Here is an 18809-nt window from a genome sequence, read left to right as displayed (position 1 = left end):
TACACGTACACGCACCCAAACGCACACATACATGCATTGATATATATATATATGGGTGCTTAAAACAGTTGTATATACACGCACACAAACACAAACACACACATATATATGTATTCATATATATATACATATATATATATATATATGTATATATATATGTATGTATATAGATGAGAAGACATTCATGCCAAACCTTGTCATAGGCATTGGATATAGCATGTGATACCATGCTAGCTCTTTTTATGCAGCACAAAGCAAAGGTGGGTTAAACCAGTTTTGCCCGGACGATGAAGTTTCATAAATGTATGAATTTTACAAGTGGTCTCTATTCGCATGTATATCCCCATGAGGGAAGATGACGAGGATAGGATTTTGCACCTCTTCCAAGGATGTATATATATATATATATATATATATATATATATATATATATATATATATATATATATATAGTAAGTAGGTATACATATATATATATATATATATATATATATATTACTATATCTATATATGTGAATAAGTATACATGCATGTGTTCTTACTATTCCAGGTCCTTCTACATAAATACTTAGCATTTTCAAATGGTCACTACTCTGGTACTGGCCAATCTTATTCTTGCTAAACTTTGGTGATTTAGCAAGAAGCGGCGTGTTAACATGATTAAGCCGTAGCTTAACTAGTCTTGTATAGGCATGGTATGTACGTTGATGCCTGTTAGGTTCACCGCAGTAGCGTGGTCTTGCAACCTCATTTTCATAATTAAAAAAAGGTTTAGTTAGTAAATGTAAAACCATTATCTTTCAAGTCTAAATTCTATAGTATTTTCATTGTCTTTATGATTATATACGTCGTTTTTATACTTTTAGTCTTTCAATGTAGAAATGTTCATAAATTCTGGAATATCATGTATATATGTGTATGCGAATATTTTATAGTATGTTAAATATACATATTATCGAAGAAAATAAAAGTAAGCATATTTTACGAAATACTTAACATAACACACATGATAAATACAATAATAAAGAAACGCTAAACACAAGAAAAAACAGCAAGAAAAAACAACAAGAAAAAACAACAACAAGAAATAAATAGCTGAAATAGCCACTAAAAATATTTTCCGACGAAAAAATCGAAAACGCCAGTTCAAATAAATATAAAAAAAACAGAAGCACCCTCATTCAAGCATAAGAAATTCTAGAGTTATTTTTTCTTAATATTTTTTATTTCATTTCGATTATGAAGATATGGTTAATAAGAGTCGGCCTCGCTGTCATGTGTGGATGAGACCAGTTGTTTGTCGCTACGTAAATGACCACTTGTCAACGTCAGTTTCGGCGTGACATCGTCGGGAAATGGAGACTTGTACGGGCCATAGAGAATATTCAAAGGCCAGTCGACGATTTTTCTTTTCATCCAAAGATCGGCACGCGGTTTAAGACCTCGTTGAAATAGAATAAATAAATATCGTCAACATATTTTTTGTACGAAAAACACTGCCCAACACACCGACCCACACACATAATCTCTCTCTCTTTCTCTCTTTCTCTTATATATATATATATATATATATATATATATATTAATAGTTATATATATTAATATTTATATATATTAATATTTATATATATATATATATATATATATATATATATATATATATATATATATATATATAATGCAGTAGAAACCCAGGATACATTAGTATAGCCAGTGTCGGGACCATGTAAATTAGTTTATATTATAAATAAAATACCTTGCTCTTCTTTTATTGAGCACCCTTAATAATCACGTTCAATTCATTAAGTAGCACACGAGAATGCTTTAAACTTGGTGTATATATATATATATATATATATATATATATATATATATATATATATATATATATTACAATAGAAAAATACGAGCATGAAATGTAATATGGTTAAGATTTAACATAGAAAAGAAATATATATATATATATATATATATATATATTGATAAATACATATATATATATTGATAAATACATATATATATATATATATATATATATATATATATATATATATATATATGGTAAGTTATGAAAATATATGTGGCAATTAAGCTACACAGAATATTCCGCGTATGCCTGACGAATTCTCACGCGAATGAAACGCGGAATATTCTGTGTAGCTTAATTGCTGTATGATAAGACGCGGACTTGTTCGAAATGAATATTTCAGTTTAGAGCACAACTAAACGAGGATATTTAGTTTTGCATTTTAAACTTTAATTCCAAATATATTGTATAAAAATAATTTTGCAAAACCAACACTAGCTTCTCTACAGTCCAGTGCAGACTACAATGTATTACGGAAAATGCCACTGCGTGAAAGCATGTGAAAATTCCTCCAGCTGCAGCGCGATAGATCTCCAACTACAACAGGCAATCAATCGATTTCTTTGAGAAATGTGTGGTTTCGATTTCAATAAAAAAAAATTGGAGGGTGGAACATTCGTTACTCATGATTCAATCCCGGGCAACATCAGGTCTTCCTGTTAGTACAATATATTATTATTATTATATAAAAGAAAATTTGTCTGAGTGAATTTGTTCCTTATGGGCTCTGCAACTGGTCTCCGATTTTTTTTTTTTTAATAATTCCACATGGGGTTACTTGATCTGTCTCGGCGTGATCTTACGTAGGTTTTGTATCGGAATGTTTTCGATATCGAAAATCGATAATTGAAAAATACAGATGAAGAAGGGATTTCTGATTTTCATAATTAAACAATTTTATAAAGCCTAAAATCATAAGAGTTTTTAATAGGGGTTTTTAATGCACAAACTAAACCGTATTGTTTATAAAATCGACTGTAGATTCTTTTATAACCCAGGGGCGCGTTCAAAATTCCATTCCCATATATAACAAAGTGGTATTCTCTTTTTAAATAAATAAAGGAATAAGACTTTAATATGAATATCAATACACGAAAAAAACAAAAAAACAAATTCATCGAAGTATATGTATATATATATATATATATATATATATACATATGTATATGTATATATATATAAATATATATATATATACATATATAGATATCTGTGTGTGTGCGTAAGTTGGTGTATCTGCAATATGTATATATGCGTCCTTATATTTAGTTCACGAAGCATCACAAAATATACATGCATGTGTGTCTGTGAGCCCCTGTGTATGCGTGCTTCTATATCTTTCATTGTGCATATACGCTATCTACATCTGTAATTACCGATAAATTGTTGTCCTGCTTCCACAGTAAAAAAAAACATAAAGCATAAAAATATTTTTAAGTATCAGAAAAAATACAGATATACAATGTATCATTTTTTTCCTTTTCATTCCCTCAGCTTTTACAGAATTTTCTTATTTTTGTTCTATTTGATTCCCTTTCTATTTACAATTACTTACAATTACGACATTACTTTTATATATATATATATATATATATGTATATATATACATATATATATATATATATATATATTTATATTACCTTATTTACGTTTTGACGAAGACTTTTGGTGCGTCTAGAGAATATAAAGATCTTTGGTTTTCTTTATTACTTCATACTAAAGAATGGTCTTTAGCGAATAACTGAACAGATGAGCCGCGGGGTCCAACTTAACTATTAGGAAAATTACTAGGATTGGAAAAGACCGGAGAATTAACACATGAATACACAGATATTAATACACATACAGACATATGTATATATATATATATATATATATATATATATATATATATATACATACATGCAAACATACATACATGCATACATGCATATGTATCTGTATATATATATATATATATATATATATATATGTTCTACAGTAGTATTGAGCACTTTTTTAGGTTTTTACTAATTACCACTTAATTCTTAAATATATATATGCACATATATATATGTATATTTATACGTATATATACATAATTATAATATATATATATATACATAAATATATATATATATATATATATATATGTACGGCATAATCACATTGACACAGCGGTTCTTGTTAGATCATCCAATTTAATTAACGGTGAGCATAGCTATTACCAGACGTGTCACCGTCTAAGAATTGTACGCGCTGCATATGCTCTCTGCTTATCTCGGTATTGCTTCCCGTCGTCCTAAATCTCTACTTGCCACTAGTGAATAACAAAGACGACTCTAGAGAAGTGTCGTTGGAGATGGCGCAACTCTTCGAAGTTTTAATTCAATAACTTGAGTGTTATTTCTTCCGCCCATCACACCAATAATTTCCTGGGTAAGGTTGACACTGTTGTCCAAACTTTCAACTTCCAAACTTCTGTATACGTAACGCACGTTCTCTCAACTCCAAACGAACTTCTGCTAATTGAACCTATTTATTCGAAATCCAACGTCAAAATGAACGCCTCTCTAAAAAAGCAACCCTCGTTTATTACAAACCAGGAGCATCTCATTTGCATATCGTTTGGTCACATTGCAGGCATATAAAGAGATAAGGCATCTGTTTATGTTTTTTTCTTCTTCATTCATTTCATTCCACGACCGACCCATTGAATTATGCACACATGCTAGTTAGGTAGGTCGCACGTGTTTCTACAGGTCACTATTAAACCAATGCTGGCTTTTGGAAGACAAAGTGCTTAGTAATAAAACATTATTTAAATGAATCTACAAATTGATTGCATACAGAAAGGGAAACGTTTAGGACATAAAAAGGCGCAAAGCGGATTTAAATGCTGTAAAATCGGAGGCAATAAGAATCATATCATTATATTTATAACTAAATTGGGGGTCTGGAATTTTTAGCTTTTAATTAAGTTTAAGCTAACTGCATTATATTCTATGTGTTTTGAAAATCTGTGTTTTTTGATGCACGTGTTCGGTTGAAATGAAATAACACAAAGTAAATTATATTGATCTGATATTTTCTATTATTATGTTTCTGCGCCAGAAAATATTATTTATAGACCGTTGTATTAATTATCCATATATATTTTCTCCTTCACTCACACCAGAACAGCAAAGCCAAACATTCTGTGTAGCGTGATTGTGATGGGATTAGACACGGACTTGTTCGAAATGAATGTTTCTGTTTAGAGCACAACTAAACCAGGATACTACTTTTTTCAATTTAAACTTTAATTTAAACAATATTGTATAAAAATAATTTTGTAAAACAACACTAGATTCTCTACAGTGCAATGTAGACTAGAATGTTTGTGGAAAATGCCACCGCGGGAAAGCATGTGAAACTTCCTCCCGCTGCAGCGAAATAGGTATCCAACTACAACAGGCTATTAATCGATTTCATTGAGAAATAGATGATTTCGATTTCAATAAAATAAAATTGGAGAGTGGAACATTCGTTACTCATAATTTAATCCCGGGCACACTCACTCTGGGCGGGTAGAACCAGCGTCCCCGGAAGAAAGGAGCTTCATCATAGTATGTATTTCACAAACGGTCCAAAGTCAGGGGAGATGATGACGTTAGATTTTTGCACCTCTTACATGAATGTGCTGATGTCATCTTATATGCAACGGCTGGTATTACCAAATGGTTTTCCATCTGGTACTGGCCAGACTTGACGTTTCTAAACTGGACAAGGGGGTTACTGCCTGAGTATTTCAAAATAACACATGTAGAACTTACAAATTTGAGATATGAGAAGCTTTTGCTACTTGCAAACCCTTAACCAAACACTTGCCCAACTAGACAACATCGAGCCTGGTCAGACCGAGTGTGCTTTTCATAAAGAAATCAGTAGATGACTTAATGTATATTCGTCATATCTGCCCACATTACACGGAAGTCTTTTTTGGTTTTTGTTCTTGTAGCTATACTGCTTGTTTCGATTACCGTATTACTCCTTTGAACATTCGATTTAACTTTTAAATTTAATTTTTAAGCAATTTTATTAATTATTTTAATCATTGGTAGTGACCGGCAATCGATTGAAAACTGCTTTTTCTAAAGCTTATTAAAATCTATTAAAATCCAATATTTCTGATAACTTTTTGTTCTATCAGAAAGATACAACCCCGAAGTTCATAATATTAAAAGCAGAATAATATAATACATTTCTATAATTTTTAATAGAATGTAAAGTTTCCAAATTTAAAAAGAAAACGCTTTTAACCCAGTTTTCGAACCATAAATATTTTTTAAAATCTTTTAAATCATTTAAAAAAACTGTTTTATGTCTAAATAACATTTACTCTAATTGTCTATAAGAATGTGTAAAAATATTAGGATATAATTACCTGATATTTTAATGAATTAAAATAATTCCATTGTTAGTCGCGTGCAAGCGACTCTATAAGTAACTCCGTCAGTCGGTGGTTTGTCGATCGGTCTGTCGGTTTGTCCGTAACACTTTTCAGCTTGACCTTTTTGGTTAAGATAAAAGGCTTGTTCTTAATAGATACTGTTCCAAGCTTTTCCGGACCTTTTGGCCAAGATCAAGGTGTAGTATCTGTTCCGACAGATGCTGCACTTAAGATAATTTGTACCAGTCAATGGAGGGGAAACCCTCTATACTGGGACAATTATTATTTTTGGTAACCAGAGTGCCCCCTTTTTGCCTACTTTTAGGGGAGCTGGTTTTTACCTCACATTAAAAACGGCCTTGTGCCTAATTTGCTCAGTGGGGGAGCAAATAAACACCATCTGTCCGGTAGATACTGCAAGCAAAGACCATATGTGGGGGAAGCCCCACATATAAGACCTTGGTCAATGTAGGGGCAACCCTTCATACCAATTGTGACTATCCAGATCCCCTACTCCGCGGGGAGTTGGTCTCCATTTCTCCCTCCATCCCACATTAAAAATTGGCCTTGTGCCTAATTTATCGGTCGAGGAGCAAATAAATACCATCTGTCCGATAGATACTGCAAGCAAAGACCATGGAGCAGCCCCACATAGAGGAACTTGGTCATTGTAGGGGGAACCCTTCATACCAATTGTCATTATCAAGCTCCCCTGTTCCCCGGGGAGTTGGCCCCCATTTCCTCTTCACTCCTCACATAAAAAATCGGCCTTGTGCCTAATTTGTTCGGTGGGGAAGCAAATAAATACCCTTTTCTTGGCCTTTTGGCCAAGATAAAAGTGTAGAAAAGTCCATATGTGGGGGCAATCCCACATATAAAACTTGGTCAATGTAGGGGAAACTCATCATACTATTAGTCACTATCCAGCTCCCATGCTCCCCGGGGAGTTGGTCCACATTTTTCCTTCACTTCTCACATTAAAAATCAGCCTTGTGCCTAATTTGCTCAGTGGGGGAGCAAATAATATTTTCAATATCCAGCTCCCCTACTCCCCGGAGAGTTGGTCCCCATTTCCCCTTCACTCCTCACATAAACAATTGGCCTTGTGCCTAATTTGCTCAGTGGGGGAGGAAATAAATACGCTTTTTCTCAGTCTCTTGTCGAAGATCAAAGTGTAGTATCTGTCGCTACAGATACTGCGAGTAAAGACCATATGTGGGGGTAGCCTCGCATGTAAGACTTTGGTCAATGTAGGGGCAACATTTCATACAAATTGTCACTATCCTGCTCCCCTACTCCCATGGGAGTTGGTCCTCATTTCCCCTGCACTCCTCACATTAAAAATCGACCTTGTGCCTAATTTGTTCGGTGGGGGAGCAAATACATACCAAGAACTTAATCAATGAATGGGCATCCCGTCATACCAATTGTCACTACCCAGCACCCCTACTCCCCGGGAAGTTGGTCCCCATTTCACCTTCAATCTTCACATTAAAAATCGGCTTTGTGCCTAATTTGCTCGATGGGGGTGCAAATAAATACCCTTTTCTTGGCCTTTTGGCCGAGATCAAAGTGTAGTATCTGTTCTGGCAGATACTGCAAGCTATGACTAGCTATGACTAGCTATGACTAGCAAAGACCAGATGTGGGGGCAACCCCACATGCCTGACCATTAACCAGCTCCCATTTCCCACCTCTCGGGAGCTGGTCCCCTTTTTCCCTTCCCCCTCCCTTCACTCCTCACATTAAAAATCGGCCTTGTGCCTAATTTGCTCGGTGGGGGAGCAAATAAATACCATCTGTTCTGGCAGATAATGGAAGCAAAGACCATATGTGGGGGCAGGCCCACATATAAGACCTTGGTCAATGTAGGGGCAAATATTCATATCAATGTTAACTATCCAGCTCCCCTACTCCCCGGGGTGTTGCCCCTCCCCCATTTCTCCTTTACTCCTCACATCCCACATGTAAGACCTTGGTCAATGTAGAGGAAACCCTTCATACCACACATTAAAAATAGCCTTGTGCCTTATTTGCTCAGTGGGGGAGCAAATAATACCTTTTTCTTGTTTTTTGGCAAAGAACAAAGTGTGATATCTGTTCCGGCAGATACTGCAAGCAAAGACTAGATGTGGGGGCAGCCCCACATAGAAGACCTTGGTCAATGTAGGGGCAACATTTCATACCAATTATCACTATCCAGCTCCCTACTCTCCGTGGAGCTTGTCCCAATTTCCCCCTCTCTCCTCACGTTAAAAATCGGCCTCGTGACAATTTTTTTCGATCAGGGAGCAAATGAAAACCGACCCCATATATACGATCTTGGTCAATGTAGGGGCAACGCTTCATACCAATTGTCACTATCCAGCTCTCCTACTCCCCGAGGAGTTGGTCCCCGTTTCTCCTTCACTCCTCACATTAAAAATCGGCATTTTGCTTAATTTACTCGATGGGGGAGCAGATAAATACCCTTTTCTTGGCCTTTTGGCCAAGATCAAAGTGTAGTATCTGTCTTACTACATGCTTTATTTATGTTCGTAACTTTGTGATATAAAGTTGGGGATCACTTTTCTGTATTAATTTAATGTAAAATGATCACCTATTTTACAATCAGTCAGTCTCAAAGCCATTCAAGTCATTCTCTAGATCATTAGAATCACTTTTTGGAGGATTCCAGTTATTTTTTAAGCAATCAAATCATTCTTAATGTCATTCAATTCTTCCTTAATTTTATTAATGCCATTCTTAGTCATTCACTTTTTTATTTTTTTAAGTAATTTCAACCCATTTTTCGGTTATTTTCTTTTATCTTTAAGAATTCCATGTCAATCCTACATTCACGCATTCATTCATTACACGAGAGCACACGACTAATAGCTATCGGCCTAACTAACTAATGCAAATTAAATGAATTTTACATCGTTCACATTAAAAATAATAAACTCGTTTTAGTCTCTAAAATCTATGAAACAATCTAATGTTTATTTATCTCATCAATAACACAACATAACCATTTTTTTGAACGCTTGCTTATTTAAATTTTATAAAAGTGATATTTATTATTAATGGATCCGCGTTTCATTCTATTTTAATGCAATTTAAAAAGCTTTCCAATGTGTTGTTTTAAGCTGTAATTCATAATTAACAATTTGACTATTCGACTGATCTTGCTTGCTCATACCACAAGCACGTCGTCACTTAAATTGTGAATAGGCCTTAGTTTACTTTTTACCATACGGCACAATCAGGTTGACACACCGGTTCTCGCCAGATCACTGAAGTTAAGCAACGTTGAACCCAGCCAGTACCAAACGTGTGAGTATTTGGGAAGGCGAAACGCTGTATGCACCGCGAGGTAAAATACCAGGTTGGGAAACTGGCGCGGGCTATACTTCTCTCGAGAGTAGATGGGCCTCGCTTAAGCCGTAATAGGCAACCCATGATAGCGTCACGATACAAAATACCCTTGATAGGCCTGGCGAAACATTAAGTATTCAGTTACTGACAAGATCGACTTACACTAAAAACCCGTGTAGTGAGTTCAATCTCGGCTGCGGATACGTGCTACGTTTACGTAATCTTTTACGAAGATCCTGATGTAGACGCCAGCTTTGAATATACGTTCTTTTTTATAAGATTTTTTTTCTTCCATTTTATTTTATGATATATATTTAATTTAAACAAATATTCTATTAATATCACATAATAAATAAAGCATCGTCGGTGTTACAAACACAGGCACCGTAAAAGTTGCCATTACAATTGTTTCCGGGAGTAGACGACTGCTTTGAGCAGTAAAGACAATGAACAGGAAAATACGCGTTTCGTAGATAGGTACTTCAACTAGCATATATTTATCGTTTGGTTGATTGAAACAAACGAATGTTCTCTGTAGTCTGCTGTACTAAATGACCGCGATAAGGAAGGTAGAACGTTTTAATTATAGAGTCTTTGAAGCACCCTTAGTTTTCGAGACGATCTACATCCGGGGTTGAGGGCAGAAACTTGATACCCCAAAAGTTCATCAGCATCGTTTTACAAAAAGAAAATATAATAATAATAGTGCCTTTCATTTTTATGGCTGAATAGCGTGTCTATTCGGCCATGGCCCATTCTGCCTGCAAAAGCGATACGAGGGGTCGTTGAGAGGGTGCGGGATGTATTGCACTAAAATATGAAGGATATTACCCGATATATACGCGGGGACGTCCGCGGAATTAACTAACGTATTCTTAAAAACAATTTTTTTTAAATAGTATAACTCTTAATATTCATTTAGATATTCATCTTTTTAATTTCCCCCCACTGCAAGAACTTAGACACCAGTGTCGGAAAGTGGAACCGAGAAATCAGCGCCCCCGAAGAGAGGCACTCTGACCTGCGAAAAATGCCTGCGCAACCCCGTCGGTAGTCCATTGTAAGGGCGCCTCAGGCGATTAGCAATGAACTAACCACTTCTCAAAAAGAGAAGGCAAATCATATTAGGGGGAAACTGCTATAACAACACAGATCTAAGCTTCCTCCGCAAAATCAACAAGGACCAGGCCACTACAGAAGTATTCTAATCTCAGTTGGTTTGTGAGGGGGGGATGAAATTTTGGAGAGTAAAAGTTAGTTGAACATGAAAGACGATATCATAAAGCAAATCAATACATACGGTATAATAAGGTTAGCACGCCGGTTCTTGTTAGATCATCGAAGTTAAGCAACATTGAGGCTGGTCAGTACCGTATTGGATTACGAGGCGCTGTATATAAGATGACGTTGACACTTCCCTGCAATAACTGCAAAAGCCTTACGTTGTCATGTTCCTTGACGAATATATGTATTCGGCTATGGATTGGTTGTGAATTTGATATTCCCTGGAAACTTCAGTGGAGACCAGTTCGATCCACCTAAGGTGAACACTACCTCGTTCGTCAAATAAAATAAAACATGCTACGTATTAAATTGGAATCATTTCGATCTGAAAACTGGAAGAAACAAGTTCAAACTCTGTCGGTTTCTTAGCACCACTTCCGTTATTAATTGTGGCAGGCTTAACTTGGCTCCTGCTGAAAGTAATCATCGTCATATTGTATGAATCTGAAGATTATACTGTTAGCATTGGTTTCCCCGATATTTTTCTCGTCGGGATTATTTCTAGAAATACATAAAGTACTTACATAATGGACCATGTGAAGCTTGTCAGTCTGATTTTCGTGGAAAGAAATGGATTCGAACTTGAGACATCCAGCTCGTCAGTTCATGTTTTTAAGCACTGAACCACCGTTACCTTCCACGGAAAGTTATAGAAATTTAGTTCTCTTCCACTGCAAAACCTGTGACACCTTGGTAGGAAAGTTAGATTGAGAAGAAGGTGCCCCGACGAGGGGCAGTCTACCCTGAAAAACGTGCCTGGGCAGCCTCGTAAGGGCGCCTCGGACGATTAACAATTACCTAACCTTCTCTCAGAGAGTGAAGTCAAAGCTTAGGAGGGTGGACCTCCAAGAATTGCACATAACCAGTATTATAACACAATCAATAGAGACCAGATCATTACAGGAATTGTCCAATCTCTGTTGATTTGGGAGACTGAAGATAAAGAATTCAGAAAAGCAATGTCGACAAAAATCGAGTCAGTCCAAACATCTGATATGTGCACTTCTGCTTTATTTTTCGTGTGAAGCTATTGTGTTTTTTATACAAATTGCTTAATTAATTTCGATCTTTTCACATTTTTTTTTCAGTTTTGTCAATGGTGTCAATCTATGTCATTATACATTTCTGGTGCGAATTTTAAACTGAAAAGTAAAAAAAAAAAACTTCTGTGATTAAAATTAAATCTAATTTAAGCATCAAAATACAAAGACATTCATTCCAGATTTAACCAAGCAATTTGGATGTTAACTTTTATATCCTTTTCTTTAACTTCCCTTACTCTATGACTTTTAATTACTCAACCAATTTTTAATTGTGATTTTCCATGTCACACTAACTTTAGCAAATAAGGTGTAAACCATTATAACTATTCGCTAATATTTTCTCCTCTAACGACATGGTAGACATCGAAATCCTATAGGATAAGGAGTTATAATATTTCAAACGTATTCTTTGTCTTACATAGAATAATACAAATCTTTTGATCTGAAACTCAAACATTTCACGTCATAATATTTAAATTCATTGAATAGCTAAAAATTTATACATGCATATATATATATATATATATATATATGTGTGCAAATGAACAAGTTAATAAGTACTTAAATATCGACCGCAAAACAAATATTTTTTTTCAAATTGCTCAATAGGATGTAAAAGCTCATGAATATACATTCTATAGACATTAAAAACGTCTGCCCAAATCAATGCATGCTCTGATGCTCTATTTAATATTCAGTGAATATTTTCAAATTTCAATGTGAATTAATTTATCGCAATTTTTTTGTTTTTTCGTAGGCATTTAAATGTTCATTTCGGTGTTTATTTATGCACTGTCTTCAACCGTTCTAGACATATCCTTGAAATTGCCCTTTTTTAACTCATGTCCACCCCTAACATGGCTTATCGCCACTTGGACGCAAGGGGCGACTATTTGGGACCATGCCAAGGAAGGATTAACAAGATGTTTATTTACGTTAAACTTCTGCATATCAGTAACGCAAGGGAAGTAGACAGCGCGAGGGGAATTCTAAAGTCTACTGTTCGAAGGTAGAAACTATTAGAATAACATGCTTTCTGACATTTAGGGACCTATAGAGTGAAAGGGTTGATATTTTATTGCTAAGCGGCTTTGTGCGGGACATATACGTCGAGAGGGTACAAGTGCAACGAGTATATCAGAGCAGATTCCATTAAAATATTTGTAAAACAGGCACAGAAATGAAGCATTGCGGCGGTGGGACAGAGGTTGAAGTTTAATTGACAAAGTGGCACCTAATTCATTTCTATTACTATTAGATTGCCCTCAAGTAGACTTTCGGTTAATAATTGTGTGACCATTGATTCACAGTAACGAATTCGTGCAGGTAAACTTGTATAAGACATACTCATCGGGGTTCGAGTTTGAACAGGAAATTGTATATATCTATATATAAAAACACTTTGTCTACATGTGGGTAAGTTCTCAATCGACTCTGGAACGGCTGATTTTTAAAAACATTACCACAATTGCACTTTATGTGTCTTAAAGAGTTCTAAGAAAGGTGTTGTATCGGAATGCGTCAAATAAGTATTGTAAATAGATAATCAAAACAACCCAAGTGAAGAAGTTACCGTCCGATTCCAGCCAAAGTATGTATAGAAAAAGCCCATATTCTTTGAAGAAGCTAATGTATAGCATTATATCACAAGTGCATGGGAGAAGTTTAATTACCGTAGAAGCAAAAGACTCCAGGATATAAAATTAATAATAAGTTGTTTGATGAGACAAGAACGCGTTAGAAATACATGTTTATGTTTAGAGCACAATTGAACCGTGATACTTGACTTTTCCATTTTAAACTTGAATTCAACGCAATATATGATAATAATTTTATAAAATTAACAGTAAAAATAATTTTATAAAATCAACAGTAGATTCTCTACAGTGCAATGTAGACTAATCTCCTGTGGACAAAGTCACAGCGAGCAAGCATGTGAATGTTCAACCCGATGCACCTCGATGAGCCCCCAACTATAGCAGGAAATCAATCGATTTGGCTGAAAATGGGAGTTTCACTGATTTCGATGACAATAAATATATAGCATTGCGAAACATTCATTGATGATAATTAAATCTCGGGCTAAGTCATGTTACTCTGCTAGTATATATATATATATATATATATATATATATATATATATATATATATATATATATAACTTTAAGTAAAAAAAAAGCATTCTGCAGAATGTATTCTAATTCGGTATAGAATGTGTTTTATTGTTTCATTTATTTGTTTTGTCGATGTTATTTTTTTAGTTTTGTAATTTCAGGAGGTTGATTTTTCCAAACTTTCGCATCCACATCCCCGCTATTCAATTCCTCATCTCAGCGTTCCCTTCACCGCATCTCATTAAGAAAATAAAAAATGACTGTTTTTTTTTTTTTTTTTTTTTTTTGCGCTCCTTGTTGCCAAGCCTAGGAAAAATGGTCTTTTAATGTGGCGTCGAAATTCTGATTGTTGCGTCGACGGTTGTACATTGGAACCGAGGAAAGCTTACTTGTGTATTCCTATGTTTATATCCACGCAAACACATATTTTTTTATCAAGCCACCCCTTCAAACTCTCTCCCCGATTTCTCCCTTCTCGCTCCTCTCTCTCTCTCACACTATTTCTTTTGTTTTGTCTTACGCACTGCGTCTATCGAGCACATTTCCATACAAGTACACACACACACGCACACACACACACACACACACACACACACACACATATATATATATATATATATATAATATAAGGCTGAACGTCTGTGTGTGTCTGGTCACGAATATTATACTATATGGTTGACTATTATAGAAAACTGATCACATATAAAGATAGAAGATGTATCGAGACACAGGAATGGGTACGTTTGATCTGGCAGAACGGCGGTTCATTAAAATTGTGGGGTCCGCGTACGCGACTGGTCTACATAGTATGTAAATAGAAAATTTAAAAATTAAAAAAAAGTGTACAAATGTCTTTGATATAGATGTACATAATAATACTTTGATAAGTATATTTTAACTTAAATAGGAATGGTATAATAAAATTGTGGGGTCAGCGTTAGCGCCTGACCTCCATAAAATAGAAATAGGCACACACTTTAATAAAGACTTTTCGTATCTCTCTGCGTAAGTATACTTTGATAATTATGTTTTAGTTTGAAGAAACATGGTATAATAAAATTACGGGGTGTTCGTTCACGCCTGGAAAATGGAAATATGCCACACAGTTTAACAAGTTTTTTTTTATATAGATCCACAAAATATTGTGATAAGTGTTTCAGTGTGAACAGGTATGGTATAATAAATTATGGAGTTTATCTATTTTATTTTTACTTTCATCATATTTTGCTTTGGTTTTGATACCCTAAATTCGAAGCTATCTCTTTACAACCCTTCCTTTCATAACCCATCATACTTTCATAAATCGGAGTCCATTTTTTGTAGGCTCTTCTGAACCCAGTCAACAACGGGTACATTTGCTAGTATATATATATATATATATATATATATATATATATATATATAAAAGTGAAAGTGTATGTCTGTCTGTGTACATTTCCCTACGCAATAACTCTGTCAATTTTTAGTCTACACTCTCGAAATTCGATATACAGGGTACTGAGATTTGGGAAAATCGATGTGATCGGTTATTGGACAAATTTCGCGATTAAGGGGTCCAAGTTCAACGATTTGACCTTTGAGAACTCTACCAAAATCCTCCGACAATTTTGGGTCTAAACACTTGAAATTTTAGATATAGATTCTTTGGACATGGCTCTAACTTAATAACTTGATTTGACCGCTTTTTTTTTTTTTTTTTTTGCTCAACATACACCTCCAAATACCTGTACAACGCCTGTCACCCATGCTAGTATATATATATATATATATATATATATATATATATATATATATATATATATATATATTCTCTCACTTCTCTATCGATCTTTCTCACATTTCTAAATACATATATGGTGTAAAAAATAATGAGAACAATCATTTTTGTATCACCAAGAAATTGTAAACGACTGTTGCGGGAAATGAGTTGCAACACTGACTAATATGGAGCTGGAAATTGCGGGAGTCTTTTAATTACTTAGACTCTAATTGACATCACCAATTATTTTCCTCGGGATTAACCGCTTATGAAGACAACAACGTCACACAATGATAATAGTTAATGAGTTCTAAGTAACCAGTGAGCCAAAAGTGTAATTATCGTACTAGTGAAAATTGGGTAAACGTCGATTAAGCGGATCACTCAGCAAAAACTTGTTTACATTGACTTTGAAAAAGATCATTGCATAGCTTGCCAGGAAGCAGCCGAGCGGTATTGTGTTCTACAGACGGGTATTTGTAGAAAAAAAAAACATGGCTCGTGGAATCTCCGTTTAATTTCAAGGACGGATAAAGAATAATTGAAATTATTTAGAGTGGTTGCAGTAAGACGAGTTTGTTGTGAATGTCCCATAGTGAGGCGTAGATTAGAGTTCAGTCGAACTTCTGCCAAGAAAGTAATACAGAGGTGCGATACACCGTTGTTTCCCTTTTGCATTAAGTATGCAATTACTGTTAGTAACACGTATAGGATTTCCTAGTGCGTGAGGTAATATAATGATAATCTTAATACCAGTATTTATATATGAATAGGAATAGCATTAAAATAATAGTACTAACAATTGTAGAAATAGAGGCGGAAGCCGAAGAATAATAGTAATAGTGATTATTGTTGTTATTTTGAGATTATTCAAATTTCTATTATTATATAAATGGAAGTTTGTCTGTGTGTATGTGTCTGTTAGTTTTCTATGAACTCCGAAACGATGGGGTTGAATTTTATAAAATTTCAGAAAAATGTACTTTATGAATCTGGTAGTGCTTTTAGGTATGCTTTCTATCAGATTGTCTCCAAAAGTATCGATAATCAATAATAATAAAAGAAAAACACTGAAAGAAGTGATACACGATTTTAATAAAAGTTAACACTTTATACAGCCTAACACCACAAAAGTTTTTTCAAAATATTTATTACCACACAAGCAGAGAGGCCCAGTACATAAAATCCGCATAAGCATTTTATTTGGATATTACAGAGGCCCATTCGGAATGATTGTTTCTTTTTAAAGCACCATTGAAACATGATACTTGAATGTTATATTTTAAACTTCAATTCAAGCAGTTATAACCTCACAAGCAGAAATGCCAAGCATATAAAATCAACAGTACGTAAACAATAAAATTAATTGAAATATGGGCGATTTCACCGAATTGAATGTAAAAAAAAATGGGAGTGTGAAACATTCGTTGACCATCACTGAAATATGGGCAACGTCGGGTCTCCTTGTAATAAAATAGAAATAGTTCTTAGCTCTTCTGAACACTAAACTACAAGGGTAATTCCAAGAATAAGGCCTTTTATTTTTTAACTAAAAGTCGAAAATGTTGAAGAGTTACATGATGGGAGTTCTACTATTGATACGATCGACCTTGGTGCTCCAGGATTTATTTTTTCTACATGGCCACTACGATTGTCATTTAACTTTTGCCAGCCTACTTTGATGCCTTAGTCATAAGGACCGTGATGTGTTTTTTTTACCTAAATCACTGTCGGTATTTTGAAATTGACGAACCCATCTTATAACTTTGCTGTCTTCAACTGCATTGACTTCGTAAAGATTTAAATGTCGCCAATGAACACTTACAACAATTTTAAGTATATGTGAAAGCATAAAAGTTTAACGCCAGTTATATTGATATGCTTTACTCTAAATCATCCTATATAATTCACCAACCAAACCAGGCATGTGGGGACCCGTCACTTTAATTATTATGCCAAACCCGTAAACGTTAGTTGGAAATTTGATAATATTCTATCTTTTTTATCAAATTGGAACAGTAAAATTAAAGAGACAGTTTGCTTTCATCGTTTTCTTCAAACGACGAATCGTCGAGTGGTAGCCGAAACGAAAGGCAATCTGACCTGGATGAAAACCGAGGGCCGCGTGAGTCGAACAGGTGTAGTTTGAAGCTAGTCAAGCTTCCGGTAGTCATTGCCGACAGGTGGCAGCACTATCAAATATCCAAAAGAAACGATCATAGAATAACACGCTCAAGACTACCTTTTATTTGATTAAGAGTACATTCTAAAATTTACTCATTCACTTGCACGTATATACGCACGCATATATATATAAACAGAACAAACAAAATGGAGTATAAATTTGAACGCACATGAAACAGGTCTGACTTTCTGAAATCTAGAATATATAAATATTTGGGGCTTCTTCGTTATGAATACGAACGGTGGTCATTTAGACAATAGTGTAGTGATCGTTTGTGGTGGAAACTGTCTAGAGTTTTATAATTTAAAAGGACGGCTCGAAGTTTGTTTACTTTATATTTGAAGACGATCATGTTATAGTCAGATGGAAATCATATCAGTGTAACATAGTTCCACAGTCTGGTAGTTCTAAAAAGAGGCATGTTTTCTCTAGGAGATTCACAAACATTAAACAAACATTCTATATTTTCTTAAGTAATTTGTATATTTTATTTATTTGTGGACTGTTATTCTCATCTTTATAGTTGTTTCAAGATGTTTCGACCAGCTATTCCTCTGGCCTTCGTCAGGCTGTTAACCCTGACGCGATAGGAATGCTGAATCTTTTAACCATATCTTCAGTAATTACTACATTCCATAATTGTTCTCGTCTCACCAGGTTTTTGGCTAACTAATCCTCTGGCCGGCTTTGGGTAGGATTGGAACGCTAACTTCAGACAATGCTCACCTGGAACTGTAGAGATTCAACGTCTCCATCACGTCACGGTTAACAACCTAACGAATTCCAGAG

General features: G+C 34.8%; 2 pseudogenes; both read left to right on the top strand.

Annotated features, from left to right (window-relative positions):
- The first annotated feature begins 7818 nt into the window (after nt 1-7818).
- On the top strand, nt 7819-7993 carry LOC145285382 (U2 spliceosomal RNA; annotated as a pseudogene).
- Nucleotides 7994-8745: 752 nt separating this feature from the next.
- Nucleotides 8746-8883, top strand: LOC145285377 (U2 spliceosomal RNA; annotated as a pseudogene).
- Nucleotides 8884-18809: the final 9926 nt, after the last annotated feature.

The sequence above is a fragment of the Euprymna scolopes genome, chromosome 9 (genome assembly GCF_053919585.1).
Source record: "Euprymna scolopes isolate OS-2025 chromosome 9, ASM5391958v1, whole genome shotgun sequence".
In the NCBI taxonomy this organism is placed as follows: domain Eukaryota; kingdom Metazoa; phylum Mollusca; class Cephalopoda; order Sepiida; family Sepiolidae; genus Euprymna; species Euprymna scolopes.
The sequence above is the reverse complement of the archived record's forward strand: the minus strand, read 5'-3'. Positions and strand labels throughout refer to the sequence as shown.